This window comes from Notechis scutatus, chromosome 1 (assembly GCF_049901735.1).
Source record: "Notechis scutatus isolate UNSWTSFEM ecotype Mainland chromosome 1, rNotScu1.2, whole genome shotgun sequence".
Lineage (NCBI taxonomy): Eukaryota > Metazoa > Chordata > Lepidosauria > Squamata > Elapidae > Notechis > Notechis scutatus.
Window position 1 is genome coordinate 199,950,046 of NC_142009.1, and position 26,781 is coordinate 199,976,826.

Consider the following 26,781-nt stretch of genomic DNA (forward strand, 5'->3'; position numbering starts at 1 on the left):
TGCAATTACACACTCCTCCCCTTAAAAAACACTTTCTGTTGACATTATTTGGGGTTCTTGTCTGGTCTATGCATAGCCTTACTTCACACAAGTAATTATTGTAACATTTTTCACTTTTACAATATGAAACAATTTTCCAAAGTAAATCAAATATGTAATTCAGTTTCAGTTGATTATGATCAACTGGTACAATTAATCTCTTGATGACTCAGTTGCGAAAATATAGACATACTGAAAAAAATGGGAACATGATACTGGGTGCGAGGTTCTTTAAATTTAAATTCATACATTTTCATTTATTACCTAGCAGGAGGTTGCTTCCTCTATTTACTTTTACTATTTTTTTATTTTGTAAACCTTTTCTTTTCCAATGTATTAACAAAGTTCTACAAGCTGAAATTCCAAGCTTCTTCAAGTATCTTGAAGAAATGTCCCCAATGAGTCACATAACGCAGGAAGGAAAACATGAGGATACTACTGGGATATCTGGAAGAATCAAGCATAGTGCAATAGATTTAAGCCCAAATTCAGAAAACATGAGTAGGAAGAATCAAAGCTGGCAGGCTGAATAAATAATAGCTTTTTTCTTCCAAACCTGCAGGGACTCCTTTCCTTTTTTCTTTTCTTTTCCAGAAAGGAACTGACAAGCAGTAGTTTGGAATATCTTGGTAGCCATTCCCAGTATCTACAGGTCAGAAAAATAAACCACTAATTGCATAATTATCTTAAAAACTGTGACAGAAGTAGCCACATTGAAACTGGTGAAACTGATGAAACTGATTAGGAAATAAAAAGATTTAATAATTTATTCATAAGATGCCACCCTAAAAGCAAGGTTACCTCCAAATTATAGCTTAGTTATAGATGAAAAGTGTTTTTTCTTATAAAATTCAAATATTTAAATTTTCATTCACTCATTCTTTAGACCTCGACTTATCAGGGAGTCACCATTTCTATATACAGGTAGTCCTCAACATACAAATATAATTGAGCCCAAAATTTATGTTGCTAAGTGAGAAATTTATTAAGTGAGTTTTGCCCCATTTTACGAATTTTCTTGCCATATTTGTAAATTGAGGACTACCAGTATTCAAATTCAAAACAGCAATACAGTAAAAGTTAATTTAAAAAAATAATAAACTCCAACAAAATAATTAAAACAAATTATAGTACATTATTAAAGGCATTATTAAAGGCAAATACAGCTAATAGGTCCCAAAGGTGCTTTTTCAAGAGGCAACTGGACTTTCTAATTTTTCTTTGAGGATGTTTTGCTTCAGATCTGACTGAAGAAGCTTCTTGGATGAGAAGCAAAACATCTTCAAAAAAAAACAAAAACCCGGAAAGTCCAATTGCTCTTGAAAAAGCATATTTGGGGACAACTATGACCTGGATGATTGAGAATCTCCATAGCCATATAGCTAATAGGGTTGTTTTCATATAACTTTTCCCACTTAAGATATTATAATTCTGTGCAATGTTTCAAAGGGCTTTCAGTTTTGGTGAACAATGCCACAGAGATTGTCTACTCCTGATTAATACACTTGACTGATCAATCCACATTTCAGTTCCCTCATGGGATTATCTTGTCTCCTACCTTCTTTGTCACCGGTTTCACCAATTTCCATAAAAGGTCCTTTTAACACTATGTTTTCTGTGTCCAGCTCTGAGCGTAGCTACTAGAACAGCTGCTATTCTTTAAGGTCTCTTTTCTCTCCTGTTACAGCACATTAGCAGACATGCTCAGAGACAAACCCACTCCAAACATGGTGGGACAAGTGATACTCAGTACTGGAAACTAGGATTTTTCCCATGCTAGGCAATAAGGAAGATCCCATTGTGAAAACAGGATTTATTTTTTCCCTGCTAATCTTTCTAGAAAAAGGGGGAATTTTATGTCAGCGCAAGGGGAAAGCCAGAGGAAGGAAAGCCTATAAAGTTGTGTGTATGTACAAATGCCTGTGGGTCTGACAGACAGTGCAAGAGAGGGGAAGGATATGTTTGTGTGCCTCTCTGATTGGAAGGTGAAAACACATTTCTGTGTGCTTATGTACCAGGGGAATGCTGTGTGTCTGTTTCCTGTTTTTTATGGAACTATCTTAAGATAACTTTGACAAAAGACGGTATTTAACCTATCCCTAAGGAATCAACAGCTTGCACACTATTTGATAACCAAGACTACTGTTCTCCATGACTTTTCATTATTAAAACAAACTCAGCGGAAAAAGCTTCCAGAAAACTCACACACTGCTAGGTCGCATGCAATACAAGTCTAAATAATTGTTACATGGATAACAATCCGGGCAAAATCTACTGCACAGATAGTTATCTGAGTTTTGCGACAGAATCGGTCTCAGCCCAGTCCTCCTCACACAGATGATTTTCCATGTCAGTCATGACTTGTCCCCTGCAACAAGAATAGTGGAAAATTTGTATTATATACCCAATCTTATCATTGACACCCAGGCAAGAGCTGCAAAGACTTCCAAAATAGTATTCATGCCATCTAAGAAAATGAAATATATAATACTCAAGGTACATAGATCTGGATCCTAAAGTACGTTAATACAAAGAAGCTTGTCACACCCCTTCCACTGCTAGAAAAATCTGGCCTCCTTTCCCCCTTTAAAAAAAAAGCGCAAAGGTTTCCCTTGACCAGTTGTGTCCAACACTAGGGGGCGGTACTCATCCCCATTCCTTAGCTGAGGGAGCCAGCATTGTTTGAAGACCCTTCCATGGTCATGTGACCGGCATGACAATATACCTTCCCACTGAAGTGATACCTAGTTATGTTATTGCATTTAGCAATAGCACTTAGACTTACAGTATATACCGATTCATAGTCCTTTACAGCCCTCTCTTAGAGATTTACAGAATCAGCATATTGCCCCCAACAATTTGAGTCCTCATTTTACCAACCTCAGAAGGATGGAAGGCTGAGTCAACCTTGAGCCACACAGAATCGAACTCCTGGAGTGAGCAGTGAGTTAGACTGCAGTATTGCATTCTAACCACCCTGCCACCACAACTCTTATTTGCATGCTTTTGAATTGCTAGGTAGGCAGGAGCTGGAGTAGGAATGGGAGCTCACTTTGTCACACGGTACTTGGTCTCAAACTGCCAACCTTCCAGCCAACAAGCCCAGCATTTTAACTGTTAGGCTACCATGCCTTTCCCCCCAGTTCTTCCAAAAACTATTTCCAGAGGGTGGAAATTGGGTGAGGTGGGACAGAAATGAAGATTTTCATTTGTAATTCTCACGCAAACAATTTAACATTTGGAACCCATGCTAATTTTGAACTGTTTCCCCTACTCCTTCTCCTATTTTGGATTTTCCCGAAGACTCCCTCAACCTTGGGACAGGGACGAGTTTGGGTGACTGCAATAAGGAGGAAGGAAATGAAAATTTTCTTTTCATTAAGTTATTTCATGTATTCTATATAAGGCTCTGGGTCAAAATGGAAGCAATTGCAACCAAGAAATGCCTACATAATTCTTGGACTATTTCTAAACACTCAATGAACTTAAAATCTCACTGAAATGCTCTCAGTGTAATATTTTTACTTTAAGTAATATATTGAGAGCTACATATTCCAGAAACAGAGAAGAAAACATACTAGACAGAAAGGATGCAGCAGACTAGAAGGTGCCTGAACAAATTCAGAACATCATCTCAACCTATCAGGTTCATGACTCTTTAATTTAGTTCTCATTGTAGTGTTAGTGTTAGAGTTAGAGGCTTTGAGCCAGCATCTGTAGATACAAAGGCTGCTACACCACAGATTTAATATACACAGGCCTTGGCTTTCAACAGTGCTGTTCTTAAAACAGCTTAATGTCTTTTAATTGAACTGTAATGCAAAGGAATATTGCATTTCTGATATTAAATATCAGAGCAGGTGAGAGTTCACAGACTTTCAAGATATTTTCTAACGTTTGGTAAACCAACATTGGTTAGACTCAAGTCTGGCAACAGAACAGTTAAATTCAAAATGAGTGTTTATCTTGGGAATGTAATGCTTCATAATTGAAGGGATTGTGCAAAAAGTTTGTGAATTGGGGCTTTTATAGAGCTCATTACTGGAGAGCTATAAAAGCACTGGTGGATAAAAGTTGTTGTTAACAAGGTAAAAAGCCTGAAAGCTACATTACAATGGAAGCATAAGTAATATGTGATAACATGCTATCTGCGGAATGGTTCTCACCTAAAAGTAAAATCAATTTGCTGGCACCACGGCCAACTATAAAAACCATTTAAATCACGAGTTCTGAACCAAGGACAGGAGAATTACAAAAAATAAATTACTATTCGCTCAATCGCCCTTAAAGGAGATTATAATTGTCCCAATTCACGATTTAGTTACGTTTTAATAATGTACATTCTGGGTTAAAACAAGATCCAATCTTCCTTGTGGAATTTTCTAAATTCATAGCTATTCAATCTCCCTCAGGGCCTTTCACCTATCATGGTATACACTCCCATAAGTAGGAACGGAGGGATGCTAACGATTTGGCATTTATATCCCAAGAATACTTGAAGGATACTAGTCTGCTTTTCTGACTTAGATCGCTGATTTTTGCATCCACTTTTATTTAAGGTAAAAATAAGTTTTCAACTGCTCCTCATCAAAGCTTTTTTTAAAATCCAAGTCGAAAACATTACTGAGAGTTGTGAGTGAGCTACATTGTGCAAAAAAAACCCAGTGATGATTTTTAGGATGCCAGGAATCATGTAGCTCCCAAGTTGTACACACAGCACAGCTCAGGAAAGATCCTGATCCTTGTGAAGGAAGGAACTTAACTCACAGGAACTCATCAAATGAATAAGCTAAAGCATATCAGTCCTTCCTTTCCAAAGCATAGGGAAAATGTATTCGACTCCACTGATATGCTGTGAAATCTGGGGGGCATGGGGGTGTGTGTGAGAGGGAGTAGCTGTATTACTAATGACAACCACAATTGCCTCAGAAGATGGACATTCCTTTTCTTTTTTTATTCTTTCCAACCAAACTGAAAATAAATTGTGTCAATTGGTTTGGGGCTTTCTCAATCAGCAGGGCAACTCTTCGCCATGACTAAATTAGAAACAGAGGAAAAAAGCCAGCAAAAGAAAGACTTGAGTTTGAAATACCATTCTCCCCAATTCTAAAAGTACACCGTAATGGAAAAGGCAGTTGGGTACATCTAGGAAAGCTCCAGTTTAAGCCTCTTTCCCTCCTGGTCATATGACCCAGAGCTGAAGCTTTGCAGCCTACCCAGTGCCCACATACACAGAAATACAACACAGGAGGAATATAGAAACATGGACAAACACATTACCTCATCACAGGGGAGGAAAAAAATACAGATGCTTCCTATGGACACTACTGGTTAACAGGCCTGAAATTCCAGGCTATGTTTCTGCCTGCTTTCCCTATCTTATTTGTAAATCCAGAATCTCCTTGAGCTAAATATTGTAAAGAAGCTTCAGAATAACTTCATGGTGAAAAGAGCTGCTATGAAAAAAGCATATGAGAGAAAAAGCAAAATACCTGTACCAAAAAGATGTAAGTTGAAGATAACTTCCAGATATCATTCCAACTTCTTTTTTCTAGTGGGTATTATTTCATGGGAACATACGCAAGTTTTCAGATCTTATCAATCTAGTTATCTCTATATTACCAGAAATACTGTACATTCTGTATTATTTATAGTCAACAAGAGACATTCAGGCTCAGAAAATGAACATGATAATTACAACTCTTTCCATAGGAGGTTTCCTACGACTTGCCTTGGAAATCACCTTAGAGTCACCTTGGCAAGATGGATGGCATAGAAATCTAATAATAAATAAAATTTCCAGAGGCAACACACAACCCTTAGGGCTAGCTGCCACTGACAATCTGATTCTCCATGAAGACTGACCCTCATGCTGGTAGACATATTCTTTTCTTGGTATCTCTCTAAAATTGACTCTCCAAATTATTGTAGTTTATGTATTCTTTATATCAGATGTAAGCTGTTGCTCTAACCCCCGTGCCTAGATCTAGCATTGGAGAGACATTTCTTACTGTTTTTCATTTGAACTAACCAGGGTTAGTCAAGCCCAGGGTCCAGATCATTCAGCTTGTTTGGTCCAAAGCATTATCAAGCTGTATCTTTATCCAACACCTCAGGCACTACACACAGTTTTCAAAATTGCTGCTGGAGGATGGGAACTTTGGTACAGTAGAGCAATAAATTAGGATTAATATCTAACTGATACGATATCAGAGTGCACACATGCTAAATCCTTTGATATTTAGAGCTGGAGGAAATGAGAGTCATAGATCTTGGTCACTGCAGGACATGATAAGCCAGACTGTGTGAATTGAAAATGAACTCTCCGTTGCTCACTTCCTCAACTCCGCATCTGCCCCATTCTGCCTTTAGCGGGCCACTGTTCCTCTTCCTTTCACAACTTCCAGTTAACCACAGGGCTGTGTGACATTTTAGATTTGAAGCCACACACACACACACAGACACACACACACTTCCTTCAGAGATATCTGAATGCACATGTAACACTTGATATATTAAATATGTATTTTTCCACCATGGTTTGCAGCTGACTTGTGCTATGTGAGCTTCTTTGTGAACCTCAAAGCATCTTTAGATCTTCCCGTTCAAAACACTACAATGTCCTAATAAGAACACTTAAGATTGTGCCAATTGATGGCCATGTATCATTTTCTCATGCTTGGTCACACCGTTCCAAAATTTGGTGTTGATAGAAGATGACAGTTAAATATTAATAATTAACTCATAAGGTGGCTCAGTAGCTAAGACAATGAGCTTGTCAATCAGAAAGGTTCGGCGGTTCGAATCCCTAGCACTGCGTAACAGAGTGAGCTCCCGTTACTTGTCCCAGCTTCTGCCAATCTAGCAGTTCGAAAGCATGTAAAAATGCAAGTAGAAAAATATGGACCACTTTGGTGGGAAGGTAACAGTGTTCCGTGTGCCTTTGGCATTTAGTCATGCCGGCCACATGACCATGGAGATGTCTTCGGACAGCGCTGGCTCTTCAGCTTTGTATCGGAGATGAGCACCGCCCCCTAGAGCTGGAAACAAAACTAGCACATATGTGTGAAGGTATCTTTGGGTTCTGAGCAACTTAAAAATACAGTCATAAAATTCATAAAAACTCTAAAAGGTTACTATCATATGTACAACTGAGATGTAAATATACCTTCACTGGTACAGAAAAAGAATCTTAGAATAATCCCAACATTCTTTTTTACCCAAAATTATGTACTAACAAACTGCCAGAAGAACTTGAACTATGACCTCTAACAGTTTTATGTGCAGCATTTCCTCCATCTCTTGCATGGCATAAGAACCTTTATCTAATCTGGGTTAGATAAAGCAAATTTCAGCCTGACTAGACAGTAATTTATCATTTGGCTAATTAATTTATTTGTGATGTGTGTGATGAGTCTTAGCAGTTTGCAACCATTATAACAATTCATATTAACAAAATAATTGTAAAAATACCTAAGAAAATTACTGAGTAGGTTTAATTAATTACTCAAAGCCAAGAAAAAAGATAGGCACCTATTATAACATTTGTCCCTAAAGACTCAATGAAGAGATCTGTTTATCAACTTTACAAAATGATGCATTAAAACAATCCAGCTTCATAAATTATGCTTAGTACAGTTTAAACATCTGTGGTTAAAAATTAGATTTCCTTTCCCCGATCTGGATGCCATTATAAGAAAGTTCATCCAAAAAGGGAACTAAAGCAAGTGTGAAAGGTCTGCAAATGCTGGTGGATAGTTTGCACAATGTATTACACTATATTGTACTAAGAAACAGGAATAGCTACAAAGCAGTTCTATTTCTGCAACCACGCCTCTGCTAGATTATTTTAAACAGCAAGACAACTGAGAAAAACTTAACTTTCTTCAATTTACTCATAGTGGCTACAATTCCAAATAAGCCCCTACACTTCAGCCACTATGGCATTGGCTGGAATATCCCTATGGGAAGACTAGAATCTCCAAGAATCACTTGCCATGTTATCTGGTAAGGCACCTTCATCATTTATATCTACTGTTATCTCATATTCAAATCACCCAATCAAAGCTTTATAGAGATCTTTTTTTAAAAGGAAAGGACATCATTTTGTATAACACAACACCAGCCAAAAATATTGTAAAAACCAAATATTTTAACATTTAAAGTTTAACAAAAAAGATAAAATTATGTTTGAAAGAATTAAGAGGTCACACTCTCATGTGTGATCTCATGAGAACACAGAAACACAATGAGATTGGGTTATTTTATGAAATATTTGTCATTTGGTGAAATGTATTCGTTTGACCACATTTATAAACTACCTCAATCTAACTGAGCAAACTAAGACAGAATATCTTGACAATAAAAACATTCCAACCACCCAAATAATGAAAGCAATTATAAGAAAAGAAACCCCAAAATAGAATTCAGTAAGTTCCATTTGAACAAAACTCTTTTAAGGGCCTCCCTGAATAAAAGGAGTGCACAAGCCAATCATACCACTGTTGGGAGAATGTGTGAGATCTACTACCAATAAGTCTGCTAGTTCGGAATTCTTTGACCTCCTGTGGTGGTGAAGTGAATTCTGCAGTAGACTTTCCCTTGTTTTTTTATATACCAGATAGCCAGGATCATTCTTGACAAAGCAAAAATAAACCCCCACCCTTCACCAGAGTAACTACCAACACTCTGAGTCAGAATGCTAGTAGTTTACCAGAGTGCCCACTAGTTTATCAGCAGTCAAAACAGATCCTAGTTTGGAGTAACAGGTTTCTTCAACTACTGTAGCAGTCTGGCTGCTGCCTTTCTATGTAAGTTATAGCTTCTAGATCATCTTCAAAGGCAACTCCATGTAGATGTTGAAGCAGTCCAATTGTGAAGTTATCAAGTATAAGTTAATGTTGCTGGAGCATCAGGGTTCAGACAGAGCTGCAACTGCATATTAGCCAAACCTAGCCAAAGGACATTCTAGTTCAGGGGTGTCAAATTCAAGGCCCGCAGGCCGAATCCCATGGGACCGCTATAGAAACAGCAAACCACCAGCCCACGATGCCTCTGCCAGAGAAAACAGAGCCTGGGAGGGCCCCTTGTAGCCCTTTGCCAGTGAAAATATGTGCGCATCCCCCAGGTCCATTTTCACTGGCTGCAGGAGGCCGTCACGGCCAAAAATGGAGACCGGGAGGGACAAGCAATCTCTTCAAAAGGAGTATGTGTGCCACACTGCCTCCTTCAAGGCTAATAGCATCCCACCTCTTTCAAAGAACCATTTTCTACCTCTCAAATCCAGCCACACATGTCCTGCCTGAAGGAAACAGAAAAGGTATGAATTTGACCAACAGGTATAGGAGTTAACATTGCCAAGATTCTTATCCACTACCTTACATTCCATAAGCCCAAAGCCATCCTAAGCTAAAACGAAAGACATTCCCTTCAAACACAAGGCTATTTTACACATCTGTGTAATTCATGTGCACTCTTAATATTCAGAGGTAAAGGCACATCACCTGATAACATGATCTTGGCCCTATTTTAGGGAAACAGTCTCTTAAAAATAAGTTCATTTCATACTCAGACTTATTAGACTGTTCATTTAACTCCAACTCAGAACAGACAATGAGAAACAATACAATGCACAACATATTGTTACCTGTTTCTCAACAAATATTATCCTAACCCTAAATTTTAAGCAATTTTTGACAACATATGTTTGTGAGATCTTACTAGATTAAATTAAACAATATTACTGCCTGCCTTCTTTTGTACACATTTGACTTTCCACAGTTGAATCCATCACCAACATCACTGAGGCATTGAATTTGACAGCAGTTGCTTGGCAACAAAATTAGTAGTTTTCTCCATTTGTACCTGTGATGCTTGCATTCTCAAATTTTGGTAAAATTCACTGATATACAACTTTACTTGGTCCAACATTTAAAATAGTCCAAACAATTGCTGAAAAATAATGGCACACTAATAGAAGATTGTAGCTAAGGATATACACAGTTATTGGTGTTCGTGTTCTACTGAACTAACTGATTTTAATTGCATGTATGTATGTATGTATGTATGTATGTATGAGTGAGTGAGTGATGGTATTCTACAGGTTCAGCCTGGTTCAGGCGAACCGGCAGTAGAAAATGCTATCATTTGGATGAACCGGTAGTAAAAAAAAACAGCTACCAGTTTGGTCGAACTGGTATTTCTTTTTTTTTCCTCCTGACGATCAGCTGTTCCAATGATCAGTTGTACCAGGATCTTACTGCTTCACCCAGGAGGCTTCCCTGAGGCCCAGGAGGCAAAAAACGGATTGGAGGGGGGCTGCTGCAAAAAAAGAAGAAGCCATGCCCACCCAGCCACACCCACATAACTGGTAATAAAAATATTTGCATCCCACCCCTGGTATGTATGTAGGTAGGTAGGCAGGCAGGCAGGCGGGTAGGTAGATAAAAGATATTTTTTCAATTAGTATAAGTGCCCACTCAACAGGAGTCAGAAAAGCAACAGCAACAAAATATGAAATATGCTAGTCAGTAGTGTAATAAGATACATTGCACTATAGCCAGTTGAAGCCACCAAAGACCAGGCAGGCTCACAAGACTTCCTAACCCAGGAGAAAAAAAACAGGCCTTTAGACAGGATTGGAACCATCCTGATCTCAAAGATAAAAGTTGTTCCATAGGCCAGCCATCACAATGGAAAAAGGCAGTAGAGAACCAGTTTGATCTAATGGTTAAGGCACCAGGCTTTAAACCGAGAAACCATGAATTCAAGTCCAGCCTTACCCAAGAAAAACCACCTGAATGATATTAGGCCAGTCACTCTCTCTCTCAGTCCAATTCACCTCACAAGTTATTGTTGTGAAGAAAACAGGAGGAGGAAGGAGCATTAGATATGGTCACCATCTTGAGTTGTTTATAAACAATAATAAAGGAAGGGTGTAAATAAATAATAGCATATGGTTCTACCAGAGGACACTATTTAAGCAAAGGGTCTTGAAGTATGCCAACTCTATCAGATCTTATCAGACAGGCAAAGATAATCATATACTTATCCGCTATATAAAACATTTTAAGGTATAAAATTACATGTTTATATTTCAAAAATGTTAGGCTAGTTGGATTTATATTTTATTATGCTTTTCACACATTTATCTTTTATACTGATTTCTAAAATCTATACCAAAGATCAACTCAAAATCTTTAACTTGAATCAAAGCAGGCAGAAAATATAGTCAAACCAGTTCTCTGCACTAAAGGTACCTAATTAGAACATAAAAGACAATGAAGACCAAGTCCCTTGTGAGGAAAAATATTTCTGCAAAATATTTAACTGGAACCCCTATAAATACTACTGAAAAGAGAATGGAGCATCAAATTATTAAAGAAATGAGAGGAAAATGAAGCATTTAAATATCGAGTATTCAGAGCCCTGAAAAGACACTTGATGTGCTCAGCTATAATAATTACAAACCAAAACTGACGCCGTAATAATGCAGTTCAAAATAATTGCTCTACCACTATTCCAGGTCTGGTGCCAAAAAAAAAAAAATTCCAAATTTTCTATGCCAGCTCTTAATTCCTGTATATCTATTTTTTAAAAATGAGATCTAATGCACCTTTGCACCAGTGAACATGTTCTGCATATTAGTATTTGGATGGTGTAAAGCAGACAGATCAACTCCACAAAGCATCCATACAAAGTCTTTTTTATTGGTTCATCAGGCATCCTGTCAACTCACATTTATGACAAGGTTCTTCTTAATGTCCAATCCTTTGCATATCTGAATTGTGGTGTAGGAAGATAATAAAGTCTCAACCCCATGATGATTGAAGCAGCCGCATGGTAATGGCTTCAGACAAGAGTGAGGGAGCCTCCCCCAACCCAACAAGGGTCAATTGAGTGACCAATCAGGATTACAGATGTGACCTCATGACATGGACTACATTTCCCAGGATACCTTAACTACATTTACCATGATGCATTCCCTTAAGGGGACAGCTCACAATTCCTAACTATCCCAAATCCCATTAACTCTAAACTATCTGGACAGCACAGAACAATTCAGTGGAAAAAACTCAAAGACTGCTAGAGAAGGTTCTCAAATGTTTCAAAGCAGTTTTGTGGGGTATGATGGAGAAAATTTGCCAAGAGCTTCTACTGACTAAAGTAAAAACAGAAGCAGGAGAGTCCATCTAATTAAGTAGTTCCACTTTAATTTGGAATACTATTTTTAAAAGCAGCAATTTTGAATTATTTCAGAAAGTAACTGCTGACTTTCACTACAACTCCGACAACTTTTGCCATTGACAGTGATAGACGAAGCTTCTGGAATTTGAAATCCTAAACAACTGAAAGGTACTGGATTGCCTCCCTCTGTATTAAGCATTACCCTGTTCCTTCATACACTAGTGTTTTAGCACAAATACTTTCTATATGCTCATTTTCCTATCAACAGTACTTTATAAATAAATTAACTACTCTGGGCACAGGAATTTAAACTAAAACATTAATGCTTGTTGCAAGAAACGTTATTCTACTGAAGCAGAAGCTGGCGGTTATCATTCAGCAGTTTTCTTCCTTACTATAAGAAGGACAGTTGGCTGGGAAATTCTCTGAACTGAAGTCCACAAATATTAAAGTCAGCAAGTTTGAGGAATACTGGGCAATACTAGCTGACTGATTGTCAGGCTTCAGGATTTCAAATACTCTCAAACCTCACCACAATATAACACTTGGAAAATAATATCACTGACTGGAAGAAAAAAAAGTACACATTATCATTTAATTCCCACTATTTTAAGATATATATTTATTTCATAGATACGACAACCTATCACTAGTTGCTTAGCAATCTTCATATGGTGAATTAAACTGGATTTTGGTGGGGAAAAAATAAATTAACATACATTTAGATTAGAGCCATCTTAATCTTAAATTGTTTTCTAATAATTTTCAACCTGAAGCTTTTAGCTCTACTACAGCATTTCTAAATCTTACTGCAGCTGAGGTGGCAAAAATTCTATGGTATGTAAATTTTAATTCTATTTTAAAAATTCCTTAAATTGTTCTTTTTGTTTGTGGCTTTATGTTTCATATATTTTTTTAAAAATGTTTCATATATTTTTTTAAAAATGCTGTTCAACACAAGATAAATACAAAAAAGTTTATAATCCATCAACTTGAGTATTTATTAAAAAGTTTGTCTTCAGAAAATGCAGTATTAAGAATAACTGTACTGTCCAATGTATGATGTTTGTGATAAGCACACAACTTCCTTTCATATTCATCTATAGCCAAATAAAACACACCTGCATCCGTGAAGAACTGGCTAGTCCCACAAAAGCATTGGATAATCACATAATTTGTGGTTCTTTGTCATCCTGACAATAGACATTTTCCCTCACAAAATTTCAGCAGGAAATGCTGCTTTCATCCATACTATGGAACATTTTGCAATGATACAGACAGACTTAAACACCCTCTAGCTGATGGATTTATTATTTATTTATTTAAAACATGTATCTAGCTGCCCATCTTATAACAAACTCTGGGAATCTCCCAATCAAAATAAAAACACATTACAACTATTAAAATCAAGCACATAAATACAAAAAAACTGAAGCCAATTTAGCTTTGATATGCATTCATCTCATCTTATCTTATTAGAGATTGTTGAACTCAATGGGATTTAAGCAGTCCATTGAAAAGTGGGAATCCATCCTTTGCAGTTAAGGTGTTGTATGTCTTTCAAGTCTAAAAGTTGAGCCTTTAAAATGTAGCCTACAGGTTGACATAGCTTGCTGAAAAGATATTTTCAAGCAACCAAGATTTTAAAGCCTATCTCTCTATATTAGATTTGGTTCTGTGTTATACAGAACAAATCGTATTTTCTGCAAAGCTTAGGAGAATCTTTCCAATCAAGCTCATAAAACTAAATCAGAGGGTTTTTAAGAAAAAGAATGGGTGATATGCAGAATAATTAAACAAAGCACATTCAAATAGAAAATATAAATTTTGATTTTATAAACGAGACAGTAGCTACTTGGTTTATATTACTTGCAATGCCGTAACTTTAGCCCTTGGTTTTAAATCTACTCTCTCAAATATAGTTTGCACAGGCACTTGACAGTAGAGTCTACAGTTATATTTCGATTTCATTGCCACATGTTCCTTGATTAGCAAGGAATAAATGCATAGAAAGCAGGTTTACCTCGAATGCATAATGAGGGCACTCTAAAGGTCATGAAATTTCAATTTTCTTGATTCAGAACTATTCATTTGACACATAGAAGCTGCACACTCCACTAGGAGTATATAGTCATTAATTTTGCATTTTTCCCAGTAGAGTGAATTAGCTGTGCTTACACATGCATTCAGACCCAGCAGAGATCAGCTTACAAAACAGCCCTACAATCCTGGGAGGGGGGAAAAAAAGACATGGTTGCTTTAAGAATTCAAAAGGAAGTGCTTTGCATGCATCCCCACATTCCAAATCACTTCTTTCAAAGATTTTCACAAACTTAAACTTTACCTATGTATAAAATATTTAAAGCCAGCACATTCTCTATTGGTTATGAATGGGGGGGGGGGAGCTGCTTAGTCCTTATAATCCCAGTTGAAAGTTGCAGACACTAGAAAATAACCACTTCTGATCAGAATGCAATAGCTAATGTCATACTGCAACATAACCTTTAGGATTTAAATGGGAGGACAGGGACAGAGAGGCAAGAAGCTAGAATGTGACTTCTTCCAATTTCTCATGCATTATAGTCAAGAAACTGAGGGTTGCTAGATGACTTTCAAGACCTAGCTGACAATGAGACATACTGGTAATCTGTGTTTAATCACCAGTTGTTTAGCAAGCATTCAAAGTTACGACAGACCTCAACAGAGTAACTTACAACTTCCGACAGTCACATTCCTCTCACAATCACATACTGGAATTTTGGGCAGTTAGCAACCAGCCGTTTGCAGCATCCTGCAGTCACAAGGCAACAATTTTTTGTCAGTTTCCACCTTTTACTTCCTGTTTCCGGCAACAACAAAAAAAACACCCACTGAAGAAAATGGGTTTGCTAAAACAACCACAGCAAAATCAGGTGTGGTCACTTGGTGACCCATAAGATCAATTCAACTGCCTGTACTGACCTGTTCTGTTAACTCGTGTTTCTTTTTAAAAAAACTGGAAAAAAAAAGTATTTAAACCTTTCAATTTATCATTTGTGCTCTTTGGATATACATGGCACAACACAGTTTTTTCTAATCTATATACAGCTATCATTCTCTCAGAGAGAGACAGACAGACAGAGACAGAGAGATATGGATGTATTCTAGTGGGGGTGGGGAGAATAAAAGTACCAAAATCTAAAATCAACTCTTAGATGAAAATATAATATAGAATTCAGAAGTACGTGGTATATTATGGAAGAGAAGAACTATGTTTATTGCAACAGTCAATGCATGCCTGCTGTACGAGGAAGAGGGACCCCAAACAATGGGGAAACCAAAAAAATTGATAAAACTCAAGGGCCTCAAGGTAGGAAGTCCTAAGGATCTGATTTATTTGGGGGGGAAGCAGGGCAGCCCTTGTCCCTGAGGTTATCTGTTGTTTAGAGAAGCGGCCCCTTTCAGGAGAGGCAGCAGAGATGAGGAAGCCCATTGTGAAGGTGGTGGAATGTTGAGATCATCAGCTGATGGAGGTGAGAAGGTTGGGGTTTCCGTATGCTGCAATTCCCTTGGGAGTGCTGCCTTTGGGCTGTACCATGAGCAGGTGAGGAGGCTCCTGTTCTTGGTCTAGATGGGGATAGGGTCAGATAGGGTCAGTTATGGCCAAGTAAGATTGCATAGAGAGATGGTCACCTCTAAAAGACATCGAAGAAAAGGAAACCGTTTCTATTTGTTTGATTGATTGATTGATTGATCAGGTCAGAATTGACTCTGGGTCTGGACTAGTCTCTGCAGGTTTTTTTTTGCAACATTTCTTTGGAGTGGCTTACCCCTTCCTTCTTCCTAGAGAGAGTAACTAGCTCAAGTTCACCCAGCTTGTTTGATAATTATGGCAGGACTAGAACACACAGCCTTCCACTTTTTAGCCTGATGTCCTAACCACTACACTGAACTGATTCAGACATACCATTCTATTTGCTATATTTTCTCCAACAAAAAAAGTATACTTTTAAGATTTTTTTAGACAATATCTTTAAGATGGAGGAAGCTGTAATAATTTTGGATCTCTCTCTCTCTCTCTCTCTCTCTCTCTCTCTCTCTCTCTCTCTCTCTATCTATCTATCTATCTATCTATCTATTACAGAATTTCAGATGTAAGAGAGAAAAGATGCTTGGCACACTTGTATTCACTGAGTACCTGCTTTCAACCCTTTTTGGTATCTCTTCCCCAAATTATACCACACCAGTGGAGGCAGCCAGACAATCCCAGAAAAAGGTGAAGCTGATTTAAGTTGCTGCTGACGGGTTATGAGAACGCTTCAAAGTTTGTTTCTCTTCAAATCCAAGGAATGGGCACAGGTCTGTTTTATAGATCCTATAATTAACACTAACTCTTAGACTTGTATACTGCTCCATAGTGCTCTACAGCAGGGGTCCCCAACCGCCGGTCCGCGGACCGGTACCGGTCCAGGAACAAGTCTTACCGGGCGCTGGTTGCTGGGCGCGCCATCTTTTTGATAAAAAGTGCTTCCGGTGAGCTTTTCCAGGTAGAAAGCTCACCGAAGCACTTTTTCATCAAAAAGATGGCGGCGCCAGCTTCGTGAGCTTTTCCGGGTAGAAAGCCGTTTCTACCCGAAAAAGCTCACTGGAAGCGCTGGCGCCGCCATCTTTTTTGATGAAAAAGTGCTTCCGGTGAGGTCACCAGAAGCACTTTTTCGTCAAAAAAAGATGGCGGCGCCCAGTTGATGCCGGTACCGGGCCGCGGCATAAAAAAGGTTGGGGATCACTGCTCTACAGCACTTTCTGAGCGGTTTACAACATCAGCATATTGCCCCCATCCGTCTGAAGTTGGTAAAACGTTCCTCATTTTACCAACTCCGGAAAAATGGAAGGCTGACTCAACCTTGAGCTGGTCAGAATTGAACTCCTGGCAGTTGGCAGAATTTAGCCTGGAATATTGAATTCTAACCACTGCCACTACAACTCTTGATACAGTCTATATATTCTAGTCCCCAATGGTGGGGGGGGGGAGAGAAGCATATAATTAAGCCATTGATATATTGTATGAGAATAATTTGGCCAAAACCATGTTAAATTTGAGGTAGAAGCCAAACTACAAGTCTTTAAAATATTTCAGACTTGCGTATGTTAATCTTTCTCAACATATTTTTATGTAGACACAAATCTGTACACTGATGCTCATGATCCTAATAGTGACTACAAATCAAAGAAATTGGGCCTTTTGTGATGCCAAATTTCAACAAGCGTTTCTCATCTCTTGCATGGCAAGCAGTAACTGTCAAGAGTCTGTCCTCTACACAACTGTTATGATTCAGAAATCCTGCTTTGAACATATGCATCTGGGCAGTGTAATCTCTTAAGTAGCAGATCAAGGGTTTAAAATAGGAGCCTTTTAAACAGCAGTGAAGGCTTGTGGGAGGCAGGAAAGAGAAGTCACACTGTAGCAGCAATAATTAGCACAATCTTTCCTTTGCTTAAATAAGTGAGACAAAACTGAAATTTATATTCATATCAATGAAATTTAGACAAGTACTTTATTTATTTATTGGCTTCTGCAATAACAGGACTAGACTCTTCCATGTAGAGGTTTAATTACCTTTAAGGTTTTTAATCTATTACCAGTTCACTAAATATTGACAGAGCTTTTTCTAAAAAGTTGCAAACAAAACCCACCCCTTATCTGATAGACTAAGATGTTTCTCCCTTGCTGCCAAACACACAAGTTGAACTTTCCAGTTACATCTGAATACGTAAATCCTGAAACTGTTTCAATCAGTACTATTGAACGTGTGAAAGGCCATTCATACATACATTCTAAAATAGTTTAGTGACAACAAAGAAATCCAAGATAGTCAGTGGACAACCACCTTTATTACAAAAGAGAAAATATTTCCCAAAATAAAGGAGTTCCATATATATTATGAATACATTCATTGTTAAATGATTGCAGGGAACCAGGACAAAATATAGCTCACATTAAATTAATAAAAACAAAATTAAATTAAGTTACATGCAAGAAAAGATTGTTTGCATTTAGACTTAAATAATTCAGTAGCCAAATAATTATTGATCAATATTTTTCCCCTTTTCTAACAGGGGTTTATTCTGATCATGAGTCCTCTTAATCATTTTTTCCTCTCTAGTATTTTCAAGCAGTTAAAAGCACCTCGATATTCAGGTTCTCTCTATTCTGCAAGAGAAAAATGTGTGGTAGTTCCAACTGGACTATTCTGCTTTCAAAACCGTATGTCCAACACAAATATTCATTTGAAAACCATATTTATAACTAATTAACAAAAGAATATAATAGCATAATGATTAAAAATAGAAAATAATGTAACATTTTTAAAAGCTACTTTTATGTGGCAATTCAAATTCCATATGGAGAAACTAAAGCCATCATAGTTGAGAGCACATACCGCTATGAATTTCAAATGAGTCTACAATTGTAATATTCTGGATATTGACAGAACAGGAAATGGAATGTTTCTGATTGCCTAATACTATTACATGATGAAGTATATAAGCAGAAACTCTCATCCAAACTGGGGGAAATTGACTACAGGTACAATTTACAACAATTCATTTAGTGGCCATTCAAAGTTACAACGGCACTGAAAAAAATAAATTACGACCATGTTTCACGGTTATGACCTTTACGGTATCCCCCATGATCATGTGATTAAAATTCAGGCGCTTGGCAACTGGTTCACACTTATGACCATTGCTGGGTCCCAAGGACATGTGATCCCCTTTTGCAACCTTCAGACAAGCAAAGCCAACGGGGAAGCCAAATTCATTTAACAACCAGGTTACTAACTTATCAACCGCAGTGATTCACTTTACAATGGTGGCAGGAAAGGTCATGAACCCACTTGACAAATGTCTCACTTAACATACATTTTGGGCTCGTTTGTGGTTGTAAGTCGAGGACTACCTGTATTGACTCCTGGTAACTGTTGGATTAGTCCCTGCAATTTTCTCAGCAAGATTGTGGAAGTGATTTGCCGCTGCCTTCTTCCTAGGGCAGAAAGAGTGAGTGATTGGCCAATGTCACCCAACTGGCTTGGGGTCTAAGAAGGGACCAGAACCCTCAGTCTCCTGCTTTCTCGCCTTAACCATTACACCAACTGGCTCTTAATGCAAATTAGCCCATTCATATAAGAACCCAAAATGATCTCATGTGTCATTTCAAGACCAAAGTGAATCTTTTCTTAGAATTGTAGCTCCATCCTTATATTATGCTTAATACCTCTATAAGGTGCTTTAAATACAGAAGGCTGACTGGGGTTACAAAATATTGAAAATTAAACCTTGAAATACGTATTAAAACACGCACAGGCGTATAACACGCATCTTCATTTTAAGGGGGAAATTTCAGGAAAAAAATTTAAAAAAATTCTGCCTGCCTGCCTTAGTTTCTGGTTGTTTGGGAGCAGCTTCGGCTGAGAATAATAACTATTCGCCTCTTTTACTCAGCCGAAGCTGTTCCGATTCAACCATTAACGAAGGCAGGCAGGCAGGCAGAACGGAGCACTGCGGGCGGGCGGGCGGGCGGACGGGGTGGGGGTGGGGAGAGGCGACAGGAAAAGCCCCCCGCTTCTTTGAAGCAGTTTCTTCCTGTGCTGGTGGAGGAGCGAGAGAGCAACTGAGAGAGCTGACCCAGAGAGAAGGACAGGCTTCGGTTGCTTCCTCCCTCCCCTTCTTTCATTTGTGTCCTTGATCCCCGATCCCAGCAGCATTCACCGAAGGCTTCTTAACATTATATCGGCGTATAACACGCATACATCATTTGCCCCCTATTTTCAGGGGAAAAAGTGCGTGTTATACGCCGATAAATACGGTACATTGCCATGCACACCAGAAAGGTCAACTCTACCTTTAAAGGGAATAAAGCCTTGAACAATGTGCCTTTGTATGTAAGCTTAGACGAGTAGTGAACCAAAAATTAAATCAGACATCTTGGTTTCTGAAGCAATTACATAGCCGGCATAATATGATACAATAAAGGACTAAATTAGTTTATTGAAAAATATGTCCCTGAGTTCAGCGTGACCTATTGAATAATAGTGGTGTTATCTTCTAATCATTGTGTTTAGAATTGCAGGGAGAATGTTTGTTTAAAAGATTGTGAGGCGTCAGAAACCATGGAAATTTTTTCAACTGTCTTCTATCAAAACATCATTTCCTACATTACAGTTCTTTCTCCAGAATTCCATCAACCTTCTCCTACTTGCATACAGGTAGTCCTTGACTTACAACGGTTCATTCAGTGACCATTTGAAGTTACAACGGCACTGAAAAAAGTGACTTATGAACATTTTTCACATTTTCAATCATGCAGCATGATTGACATGATCAAAATTCAGGCACTTGGCAACTGACTCATATTTATGACCTTTGTAGTGTCCTGGGGTCATATGTTCACCGTTTGTGACCTTCTAACAAGCAAAGTCAGTAGGGAAGCCAGATTCACTTAACAACCGGTTACTAATTTAACAACTGCAATGATTCACTTAGCTGTGGAAAGAAAGATAAAATGAAGCAAAGTTCACTTAACTGTCTCACCTAGGAACAGAAATTTTGGACTCAGTTGTGGTCATAACCTGTAGTTGGAATTAAAGCAATCATAATTCAAAATGAGTCCCTTATAAGTCCTTCTTTATCCCTGTCCTGAACAAACTGAAACCCTGGACTATGAGACTTCAAAGTAAAAAACATCACACTCCAAAAGATTTTGCTCTCAAATGGAAAATATTTAGTTTACTTTACTTTATTGTCATTGCACCTGTACAACGAAAGTAAACACCATCTTCAGTGCTCATCATGATCATGAAAATAAACACAAACACACATCCTTCACACTCCACACATTGAACCGAAAACCTGCAACACTGCACCAACACTACACTATACAGTAGAATTCAAAAGAGCGACTGCCCTGGGATAGAAGCTGTTTTTCAGCCTATTTGTTTTTGTTTTTATTATTCTGTACTGACTGCCAGATGGTAATAGTTCAAAAAAAGGGTTCCCAGGATAAGATGGATCTTTAAGAATGTTTTGAACTTTCTTAAGGCAGCGGGAGCTATAAAGTTCTTCCAAAGAGGGGAGAGGGCAACCAATGATCTTCTGGGCAATGAGGTTAACCCTCTGGAGTGCTTTCCTATCTGCCACTGTGCAATTGGCAAACCATACAGAGATGCAGTAAGTTAAGTTACTCTCTATGGTGCAGCGGTAGAAGGTCACCAGCAGTTTTTCATTCAACTGGTGTTTAACTACCGTGCTTCTCATAAAATAAGGCCGGGTCTTATTTTTTTTTGAGCCCTGAAAAAACGGCTAGGACGTCTTTTCAGGGGTGACTTAATTTCCTCCCCCACATGCACCCCAACCTAGAGAGCCCCATGCGCACTCACCTCTCCACAAGGCTGCTCCTATTGGCCGATGGAAGCTCCCCGAAGGCAGAGTCACCAGCCACTTCTATCGGCAGGTAGAAGCGGCGTCGTGGAGAAGTGAGTGCGCATGGGGTGCTCTAAGTGGGGGGGAGGAAATCTATCTGCCAGTAGAAGCGCCCTTGTGGCGAGCACCCACACGCACTCCCCTCGCCATGAAGCCATTTCTATCGGCTGATGGAAACTCTCCGAAGGCAGAGTCACCAGCCGCTTCAGGGCGAGGCATTGCTGCCCGCGGAGTGCTCTGACAGGAGCGCCCCACATGCACTCCCCTCACCACGAAGCCATTTCTATCGGCCGATGGAAGCTCCCCAAAGGCAGAGTCACCAGCCGCTTCTATCGGCCAGTAGAAGTGGCCTCAGGGTGAGCGCCCCACGCACACTCCCCTCACCACAAAGCCACTTCTACCAGCCGATAGAAGCGGCTGGTGACTCTGCCTTTGGGGAGCTTCCATCGGCCGATAGAAACGGCTTCGTGACGAGGGAGTGCGCGTGGGCACTCGCCCGAGGCCGCTTCTAACAGCCGATAGAAGCGGCTGGTGACTCTGCCTTTGGGGAGCTTCCATTGGCCGATACAAATAGCTGGTGACTCTGCCTTTGGGGAGCTTCCATTGTCCGACAGAAACGGCTTTGTGGCAAGGGGAGTGCGCATGGGCACTCGCCCCGAGGCCGCTTCTACCGGCTGATGTTCTACCGGTAGTAGATTGGGGTATTCTAGCCTAGGCTACCTGCAGGCGCTCCTAAAGGCAACTTTTCTCCCGCCCTTCCCCCCATTTCTCTTCACCTCGTGTAGTTTTAACGAACGATGTGAGAAATGGTGGGGAAACGCATGGATTAAATAGGCCTAAATTTTGGGGGCAGGGTTTAATTTCACCTCATGCCTAGAAATCATGCTGGGCCTTCCTATTGGTGGAGGCCGTATTGTTGGAGAAACACAGTACTTGTGAGGAGCAAAGTGCTCTTTGGTAACGTATTCTTTCCCTGGAATATTCATTAACTGTACAGCTATTCCTGGAGATATGGCAAAGGATCACAAATTATAAGAATGTCCCCAACCCTCCAGTTAACATAGAAAATAATCTCCAACACAGGATCTCGGGTGCATTCTCAAGAGACTTAGTTAAGATGATATCCTAAAGAAACTATATAGTATACCATACCATTCTCATTACCAGCTTTATTTTGCTAAAGAACACTAATTCTTGTCATGGCATCTCTTTTTCCTAGACCAAAAGCAGTCTCAACTATATGTATTACATATAAATCTAGACCATGTGTTTGATCTTAATGTTTTTCTGCTATATAAGCATACATTTAAAAACAAAACAAAAACATGTAGCCTGGCATAACAATTTTTAGTAAGTCAAAAAAGTGAGACCCTAAAGTAATATGGAATCAAGTACAAGATCTTGAGGTTCTGGAAAAAAAATAATTTCATGGCTGCTTTCTCCTGTGAGACCACCACTCGGCATAGAGTCCATATAGTTAATGGCAGCCTGTGGTCAAAATACTGAAATGCCTCTTTTTAGTACTATGGCCAATAGGTAAATACGTCATCTTAAATTGTATCATTTCTGAACACTGATTTACAAAAACGTCTTGCTGGACCACATATTCTCAAGAGCTCATTTAAGCAATGTCGATTGCCAAGCAAACTTCAAAATTACTTTATTCTGTATTTAGAATGGCAAGCATCATCACAGATTTGAATAATTACAGGAATTTTTCTCCTTTTATATAGGACTGAGAGGAAAACCAACAGACAGAAATACACCGTTTTTATACCTATTTCCTCATAAAGGGGATATATGTAAGATTTCAGCTTAACTACCTGATTTTTCCATATTTACTCAGAAGTTCCCATGAAGTTTATAGGCATGCTTATTTATAAAAAAGACTTGCTATTAGCTTTGAGCAAATATACACAGACAGAAATTCCAAGAATACCTAAGCATGAAGATCTACTAAAATTTGACTGTATTTGCTGGACAAGGTGACACATTATATCCAATTCATGGATGCACTGCATCTCTTTTATACACAATACTGATTTGATTCCAAAATCTTTGCAAGATGTAAACAGCCATGTTTCACTGGGGAAAAAATTACACTTTGGGGTTAAGATTTTGCATGCTTTATAAACAACGGTACCTAAGAGCACAATGGATCTTAGCTGCATTATCCCAATTAGAAACTGGGAAGTAGAGAGGATTGGGGGGGAAAGCAAAGATTTTAAGGGATCACGGGGCAACCAAAATAGTAAATTTCAAAATCTAATCCGTACAGCTCAAATATGTTGGTGAGGAGAGAAATGGAAATTCCGGACAGGCATGTTGGTTTACTATCCAGGGAAAAGGAGTTTAGATGTGTTCAAGGACACCAGTGCACTATTCCCCAGCTGACTTCTGACATTTAAAAAAAAAAAAACCCAGAATCCAGTGGCTCGACCATACAGAAAATCCTGAGCAACCCGCCCAATTCTAAGGATTCCTCACTACCCAGTATTTTTTCTTCCTTATCTTTCAAGAGGAACCATGATGCCAAGGAGAGCCCATGTGAGACGAATTCCTCCGCAGTAACAACCTCCCAGCGAAAAAGAAAGGAAGGAACATGAAGTGCTTAAGCCTCCTCTCTCGATCCTTTCATCCGCCCACCCGGTCCTGAGTCCATGATCCGCAGCCAAGCAAGCCGACAATCAGCACCAGCTGTGGCTAAGCGGGCAGGACGCTTTGCCCTCAAGCCACAACCGCCCAGAGGGATGGAATTAAAAGGAAAGCCTCTTTTCCCGGGTCATTTTTCCAAGGCGGCGGCGGCGGCGCAGGGCCAAGAGACCCGGGGGGTGGGGGGGAAGCACGGAGTCCCGTGCGAAACCTTACTGCGTACTTCGTTGGGTTTGGGAAACAGACCAGCCCTGCTCTCGCTTCCCCTCGGCCTCAAAAGCGAAGGCGCCAAGCTTCAGCCAAGCCGCCCTCCGCGTTTGAAGGAGAAGGGGCCGTTTTCGCACCAGCCAGCGGATTCATTTCATTAAAAGAAAGGGGGAAAAAAGAAATAACAAAAATGAAGAAGCGAACGCGCCCGCTCCTCCTCCTCCTCCTCTTCTTCGCCCTCCAATACAGCCGCTCCAACCCCGCCTCCGGGATAGGGGCTCCCCATCAACCGATTCACCACCAACCACCCTACGACGGAAGGCTTCACCCCCCCACCCCCAAAAAAACCACCCTTAAAAGCCGCTGCTTTTTAAGAGAAGCAGAAAGTTAATCGCTGCTCCTCCGGCCTGGCGCGCCTCTGCAAACCAGCCCGGGAGCCCGAGTGATGCCGCGCGCAAGCCTCTCGGCAACCGGGGATCGCGCGCTGCTGCTGCCGCCGCCGCCAGACATTGGGGGGCGCAGACGCGCTGGCCAAAGTTACGGATCGTTTCTCCACCCCACCCCCGTTTCTCACGCGCTTGCCTTGCCAAATTCCCCCCCACTCCCCACGGTCAGAGCCCACCTCCCACACGTAGACGGGACCCTGTGCGGGCAAGTCCTCCTTGCCCCCACCCCGCCCTTGCCTTGGAGATGCGCCGGCAGTCGGTAGCAGCTCTCGCCTCCCCGTCGCTCTCCCTCCCTCCCTTCCACCCCGCTGGCCGCCCCTTTCGCGGCTTACCTGCCAAGAGTCAGCTCGCCTCGCCGCCGCGCTGACGCTCTCGGAGGAGAAAGCCCGTCTCCCCACTTGGACGCGGCGCCCCTCGCGCGCCTCTCCCCCCCCACGCCTCGATTAAAAAGGACACGCCTGACGGGGGCAAATCTCCAGCGGGGCCAGAGGAGGCTCCTTCATCTCGCGGGTTTCCTCGGCCGGCTTTCTGCTCCGCTGTTCGGGGTGGAGGGGGGCTTCGGTTCCCCACCCCCCCCTACGCCGCCGCCACTCCTTCTCCGGGATGAAACGAGAGCAGCGTCCGCACCTCAGCGGCGGCTGCCGGGGCTGTTACTAATATTATCAAACCACGGCACAGACGCGAGGCAGCTCGGCTAAGTCACGCCCCTTTCCCCCCTCCGGCTCCGCCTCTAAAAAAATCGCCCAGGGGATTGGCTGGACCTGGGCTGGAGCCTTTACGTAATCGACCCCCTTTCTCTCTCCTCTCTCCCCCCAGAGAAGTGAGGCGGCAAATGGGTTACGCGAGGCGGGTTACGCGAGGCGGGTTACGCTCCGCCTTCTGCGCCCTCCTCCGCCAGCGAAGGAGGCCGGTCCACCTTCTCCTTCGGGCTGCTGGGATCGTTTACGTAACCGGCCCGCCCTTCAAGCTCTTTTGAGCGGCTTTGGCGTGCCTGGACCATCCAAGTCTCCGGAGGGAGGATCGGGGGATCTGAAGCTGGTGGAGGAGAGAGAGAGCGCTCGGGGATCTGAACGAGTTGGTGGAGGTGGGGGGCTCTCCTTTTGTCCCTTTCGCGTACAACGCCGTCGCTGTAATGCTGCCTTGCTTTGCTTTGCTTAAAATGGAATCTGCTTCTTTCATGACTGGGAAGATCTATAGTTTTGCCGCGGGAAGCATGGATCTAGGAAGGCGTGGGTACGTTGCATGGTATAAGCGCACCAACGTGCCTACCGTCCCTGTCCTATTGTTTCTTTTATTTTTCTTATATGTATCCATTTCGTGCAGGGGTGGGATTCAATTTTTTAAACAACCGGTTCTGTGGGCGTGGCTTAGGTGGTGGGCATGGCTTGGTGGTCATGTGACTGGCTGGGCAAGGCCAATTCAACCTCACTCACATCCAGGCACGCATCTCCTCCCCTGGCCTCATGACTGTAGGGATGCTGCAACAGTCGTAAGTGTGAAAAAATGGTCATAGGTTACTTTTTTCAGTGCCATTGTAACTTTGAATGGTCACTCCACACAAGCAAAGTACCAGCAAATGAGGGGGGGAAAACTCCAGAGAGGTTCCTGAGACAGGAAGTCTAGTCCTGCCAAGAATGTAATACGGGTTAATGGAGAGGCAGTGTCTGTAAGCAACACCAGAATGTTTCCTTCCTGCCTTCCTTACAGGATTAGGCCAGTAATTTCTTCTAAACCAGTTGGCTGAACTGTTTAGAATGTTAACAACAGGTTCTAGCGAATAGGTGCGAACTGGTAG

The 26,781-nt window shown here is 40.7% G+C and overlaps 1 protein-coding gene across 6 annotated transcripts in view; it reads right to left on the reverse strand.

Annotated features, from left to right (window-relative positions):
- Positions 1-25,703, reverse strand: part of GALNT13 (polypeptide N-acetylgalactosaminyltransferase 13) — a 239,269-nt gene extending 213,566 nt beyond the window's left edge. For 4 of the 6 annotated variants that reach the window (XM_087949975.1, XM_087949973.1, XM_087949976.1 and 1 more), the window contains exon 1: positions 25,319-25,689. The gene's annotated coding sequence lies outside the window, so the exon portion shown is untranslated. Of the gene's footprint in view, positions 1-24,556; positions 24,684-25,318 lie in introns of those variants that run through there. The other 2 variants (XM_026680097.2, XM_087949974.1) reach the window with 2 other exon arrangements.
- Between the last annotated feature and the right edge of the window lie 1,078 nt (positions 25,704-26,781).